The following is a 6,571-nucleotide window of genomic DNA, read 5'->3' as shown; positions in this document are numbered from 1 at the left end:
CCTCTGAATAAATGTTGAATAAATGCTGATCAGAACCATGCATGTGGTATTCATCCTCATTTCCAACATGCCCACTAAACATTTTCTTTTGGTCACAAAATATCTTAAGTCAAGTCTTACAAAAAAAATATCTTTAAGTCAAGTCTTACAAAAAATTAAGCATTACATAATATTAATTTGATGTAGAGCATGTGTTACTTGAGTTTAATTTTTATTTGATTATTGTGAAACTTGATAATTTTTTATTTCATAATATTAATTTGATTTGCTCCTTAATTACCTTCTCATAATGCTCTGAATAAAAATAGTTTACTTTTGATCAAAGATATATAGATTCAACATAGCAATCGAAAACGAACTTAAGCATTACATAAAAACATATCCTTATGTTTTTTAATATTTATTTTATACTTTTATTATTATATATATTTACTAATATTTTATAGGTGTGTAAATTACCTTTGTGGAACTTATCCCGTTATCCCACATTGGAAGAAAGAAGAAACATCTGTTCTTTTATAAAGCTTTATCTTAGCCATAAAGATTGGGTTGGATTTGGTGATTAGTCAAGTCAAATTGGTTTTCAATTACATGTTCTTCTTATAAATCGTTTTCTGGAACAATGAAGGAGCATAGAAATTTTCGATAGTGTTCTTGTTTTCTGGAACAATGATGGAGCATAGAAATTTTCGATAGATTCAAGAACACTGACTGGATTGACTGTTGTATCATCAAGACATATCCATACCCTGAAATTTTTTGTCTTAGGACACTCCTTGCAGGCCTCAACCTTCTACAAATTTCAAGATTGTTATTTTGTGTGTAACCATCATTCAAATATGTTTTCTCTAAATTGATTCTTCTACATTATATATAATTGAATTTCTTTTGTAATATGCTATTGTTTTTCATTGACTGTATACACTTGTCGTAACAATGTCAAACCTCAAGTTTTACGAGTCATGACGATTTTCAATGTGTGACTTCAATCGACAATTTATTAGTCATATAAAAGAGAAATCACATTATTAAATATTTAAATAAAATATATCAAGTTTTTAGAAAAGTTATATCATCCCTAATAACATAAAGTTAACAAAAACTAAATGGTGACATGTCGGATCTCAAAAAAGAAAAGAATGTGCCTTGAAAAAAACTCGTGCCTTAACTTGATTTGTCTAATATCACCGTCATGCAAGTTTTCAAGACAACGTAGTCACATCTTGCGCCACGACACACATTGTTGAACCTTTTAGAACGATATGTCATAAAATATATTATTTTTAATAAATTATATAATAAAAATTTATCAATGATACTAATATTGAGTATTAGTTATATTTATTTTATCATTGACTTCATTACCAAAATGTGGAATACAGTTATTATATACTACCTCCGTCACAAATTTATTGTCTATTTTTGACTTTGAAGTCTTTATTCTTCAATTTTAATCTTAAATATTTTGGTTTAGGATATATAATACTTGATGCAAAATATGTGAATGAATTGTGTTTTAAATGTTTTTTCATTGTTATAAGTTTCATCAACTAATACATAACACAAATAAAAATATTTAACGTCAAAGTTGATGAATAAAGACTTCAAAAGTCAAAAGTGAACACTAATTATATGACGTAGAGAGTATAACTTTATTGTTATTGTTAGGGGTGTCATAAAAAACCAAAACCGAATGACCAAACCGAACCAAAAGACGTTTGGTTTATTTGGTTCGGGTTATTTGGTTTTCGGTTAATTTGGTTTGGTTAACCGAATAAGAATACCTTATTCAGTTTGGTTTTTGGTTAAATTTTTATTGTTTTGGTTAAACCGAAAAACCGAATAAGCTATTAAATATATATATATATATATATATATATATATATATATATATATATATATATATATATATATATATATATATATATATATATATATATATAAACAAACATTATATATATAAATTTATTGATTAGTTACTAAGGTTTCCATGACTTTTTTAGTTATTAACAATTATAAAGTTATAATTGTTCTATATTTTGTATTAAAAAGCAAAAACAAATTAACCAAATAATCTTTAGTCGTACGATTAAAATTATATTGACCTATTTCGAAAACTTGAATATAATATTTTATATATTAATGTAGTTTCTTTGTTTGGTAATATTTTGGTAAGTCTTTTTTTCTTTAAGTTTAATATTTATTTTTACGTGTTGAATTTTATTCGGTTTAACTGTTAAACCGAACCGAATAAACCATAATCGAATAAACTGAAACCGATTAAACCGAACCTTATTTGGTTTGGTTATGGTTAGATTTAAAATGTAAAAAAACCGAACCGTTTTAACCGAAAACCGGAAAACCAAACCGAATAACACCCCTAGTTATTGTTGTGTGACAAAATATTTAATTCAACATCATTTTTTTATGATAATTAAATATTGTTATATATATATATATATATATATATATATATATATATATATATATATATATACACACACACACACACAAATATGTGTTCCCGAGAAGTGGTGGCGATAAATAATTTTTGGTGGATAGTTTCTTACATGGAAACAATTATTAGATTTTTTATTATTAGTTGTTATATAATAAAAATTACCATTTTTAAAAAAAATATTTATGTTTATATCATATGTTTATATTGTCTGTTTATACTATTGATGTAAATTAATTAATTTCAATGCCTAGTTTAAGTTATATAAATGAATTTATGCACATTAACTTAATGTTTTAGGACGTGTTCGGCAAAATTAGCTGGTAGCGGGCAACGGGTAGCTTGTAGCTTGTAGCGTTTTGTTAAATGCTACACGAAGTAACATTTGGATTTGAAGCGTTTTGTTTAAAGTAAACACTACAAGCTTATAGTGCTGAACGAGGCTTTCTGTTTAAAACAGAGCGTTTTGTCAAACGCTAGAAGCTAGAAGCTCCCAAATGCTCCTAAACGCTCACGCCCTTAAAATTTTTATTTTGCTCCAAATTGTATTTCTTAATTACTTCCCTTAATTCAAGTATTCGAACTTTTGCCAAATATTAATGAATTGTTTATGCAAAATTGGTTTGTACAAGAAGCTTTGCAATCTATACCTATTAAAATTCAAGATATGACTAATATGTTTTATTATATATATATATATATATATACACACACACACACACTAGCCGTTTACCCGTGCTAACCGCCGGGTGTAAATAATTGTTTTTCAAAAATTAATTTCTAGAGACGATTAATTTTTTAAAATGATTTGTTTTATTATTCTTTTAATATCAAAGTCCACAATCCATTCGAAGACTTCTTTTCAATAATGTGATTATTACTTTTCTTTTAAGATTTTTTTACTTCTATTTGAAAATAAATAAAACCAGTATTTTTATATATTATATATTAATTAATAAAAAGTTAAGAGCAAAGCATTCTTCATCAAATATTTTTTTTGCCTTTGTTTTACTATTATTACCAAATTTTCATTATGTTTATATGAAAAAACATTATATAGTGATTTATTTTTAAATATTTGAAAAGTATATATGGAAAAACATTATATAATGATTTTTTTTAAGTATCTGAAAAATACATTTAAACAGGAAAATAACTTTTAGATACTTTAAACATAGATACTTTTTTTAAATTAAAACATTAAATGATTTATAATAGAACTCGTACATTTCATTATTTACTAATGACACAACTACCTCAAAAAACAATAATACAACTAAAATTGTAATTTGGTTAAATAAGATAATAACAAAAATGCCCTCAAAAAATTATGGAAATTATGATAATGACAAAGTGACCACAAGAAAAAATTAAAATATTATAGTTTTTTAGTAAAATATAAAAATAAAGAAATGATAAAACTGCCATCAAGAATAAAATTGCCCACATAGCCAAAAAATGATAACTCTTATGTTTACATCCACAAGTGCACCACTGAAACCAACAAGAGGATCCCACTAAAAACCTGCAATTCATGAACAAATAAGCAACCACTTGTGCAAAAGCAGCAAAACCGATCATGAGAGGAATCATTGATTTCTCATCTATCATAAACTTAGGAAATCAAAACGAAATCCAAATCAAAACAAAGAAGATGATGACATTGGCATTTTCAAATGGAGAATAAAAATCAATATGAAAGAATAGAGTTAACCCTGTCATGACCATTGGATTGGCCCTGCTGCTTCTAAGTTCTAACAATCGTTGTGCTTCATGTAAGAGCTTTCGCCAATAAATGGATGTCATCATAGGTACCACCGTTTCTAAAACAACTATAAATGAGAGTTTCTCTTTTATAAATTATACATGAAAAAGAAACAAAGTGGTAAATAAAATGAAGAACATTTTCGAAAGATACAACTTAGGCTACCATTTTTGTTTTTGACCATGAAAAGTGGTTTATTTCATTCCTCTTTTTCACCTCATTACGAACATCAAAATCACCTCAAACAAAAAAAACCCCTGCCATTGCCCTACAAACAAAATTAACAACTTTGAATGGGTTCTTCATATCAAGAAAATCATCAGAAAAAGTAATACCAAAGTAGTTGCTATTAGTTGGTAGAAAACTAAACAAATCAACATTCTCCTTTTCTTACTTGTGAATGTTTAAACAACAAATTGTAGGCATTATCAAACAATAATTATCAACATGAAACATAACTTCAACCTACTGATACATATAAAAGTAATTTAATTTAATGAAATTATCAAGGGGAATTAACTGAATACAAGAAAATCATGAGATAGAACAGTAGAAAAAGCGACATACATTTTTTTTTTCGTGTAAGACACATGTTCATCCATTACTTGGAAAGCTAATTAAGGATGAAGCATAAAAACCCTTGTGATCTCGCCCCTCTTAATCTGTCATGACATTTGGAGGCAGAAGTCCACATAGTTCGAGAAGATATCTTTCGGTCATAAATACAAACCTGGGAAACAAAAAAAATGATTACGGAGAGAGAGAGAGAGAGAGAGAGAGAGAGAGAGAGAGAGAGAGAGAGAGAGAGACGATTGAGGAATCCCTCACGCAGATGTCATAACAAAAAAAAAATAAAGAGATAAATCACAGTTGAGAGATAAACGATGGTGAGATGAAGATCTGTGGTTGAATCCAACACCTAGGTAAACACATATCATTCCATTGTTGCTTGCATATCAAACTTCTCTACATTAATACGAAAATGAAGACCGATAGAAATATAGAGAAAGAAAGATCTGAAAAAAGGATAGAAAAAAGAAGAAAACATGAAACCTGTCGAGCGACAAACCCAAAAAAATAAATCCCCAAATCCGACTTCTATTGTAATCCGCTCTATTGTAATCAGCTTTGGATCTTCAAAATTCGAAAGGATCTAGAGAGTATCTTCAAAAAAAATTTACAGAATAGTATTCAGAAAAGAATTCAAAAATTAAAGAAACCAATATAGGTTTTACCTGTTATGCAATTATCAACATCAAGCCCTAGCTTGAAAATAACATGAAGAGATAACAAAAGACTACCATTTTGATTTGCTTAGACCTGTTTCTTTCTTTCTTCAGTGACATGTTGGTGTATTTTTTTGGTCAATGAGTGTGTCATGGTGGAGGCAGGCGACGGTGAGGGAAGCATCAGGTCAGCAATCAATGGAAGTGGTAAACGGTGGAGACAACAAAGAGTAGATCACCGATTAGGGTTCCGATGAAAGACTAAGGCGGAGAAGGAGGGTTCCTTTTGGAGAGAGCGTGATAGGGTTTCGAGAGGTGACAGAGGGAGGAGAAAAAGCATTGTGTTTTCCTTCTTATAAATGATTTAACTTCAAATACGAGAGATGTGGTGACGGCCTGACGGGTCCGAGATATACGGGAAGGGGGCGAGAAATAAGTGGAATTTTAATGAGTCTGGTGAATATATTAGGAAAAATAAGGAGTCACGAGAAAGTGAAATAAGATAACCTGTATTGCATTGTTTTATTGTACTTTTAGATTATAAACTTAGACAATTTAAAGTTTAATATTATTTTATTAAAGTTCTGTTGTACTTTAAGGTTAAACATTTGGACGTCTTGAATCTATTTTTAGAAATACTAAGGTTTGTATAATAATATATATATATATATATATATATATATATATATATATATATATATATATATATATATATATATACAGAGAGAGAGAGAGAGAGAGAGAGAGAGAGAGAGAGAGAGAGAGAGAGAGAGAGAGAGAGAGAGATCCAACCGAATAAAAAAGTATTTTATGATCATTATGATCATTTTTCAACCCTTTTATTAGAACTTATCTTATATCAAAAAATAAAATGTAAATTCATCATCTTTAAGCATTTTTCTTATATTGATACCCGAAAAAAATACGTAACTCGTGCTTCAAATACACATAGTTTGGAAAAATGTTTTTTTAGAGTTTATTGTCTATTGAAAATAATAATAAAAAATATGTAAATTCATCATTTTTTAAACTTTTTCCTTATTGACATTCAATTTTTTTTGCATGTAACCTAAAATTTACACCATATACATGTCAAGAGAAAAATATTTTTTAAATTATTTT

At 27.9% G+C, this 6,571-nt stretch overlaps 1 long non-coding RNA gene across 1 annotated transcript; it reads right to left on the bottom strand.

Annotated features, from left to right (window-relative positions):
* Positions 1 to 3,888: 3,888 nt before the first annotated feature.
* On the bottom strand, positions 3,889 to 5,010 carry LOC145107838 (uncharacterized). The gene is made up of 2 exons (XR_013707999.1): positions 4,791 to 5,010; positions 3,889 to 4,491 (listed from the first exon to the last, which is right to left on the bottom strand). It is a non-coding gene; the product is annotated as an uncharacterized LOC145107838 (long non-coding RNA).
* Positions 5,011 to 6,571: the final 1,561 nt, after the last annotated feature.

This window comes from Lactuca virosa, chromosome 1 (genome assembly GCF_052849685.1).
Source record: "Lactuca virosa cultivar CGN04683 chromosome 1, Lactuca_virosa_CGN04683_v6, whole genome shotgun sequence".
Lineage (NCBI taxonomy): Eukaryota > Viridiplantae > Streptophyta > Magnoliopsida > Asterales > Asteraceae > Lactuca > Lactuca virosa.
Note: the sequence above shows the minus strand (reverse complement) of the source record. Positions and strands in the feature narration are given on the sequence as shown.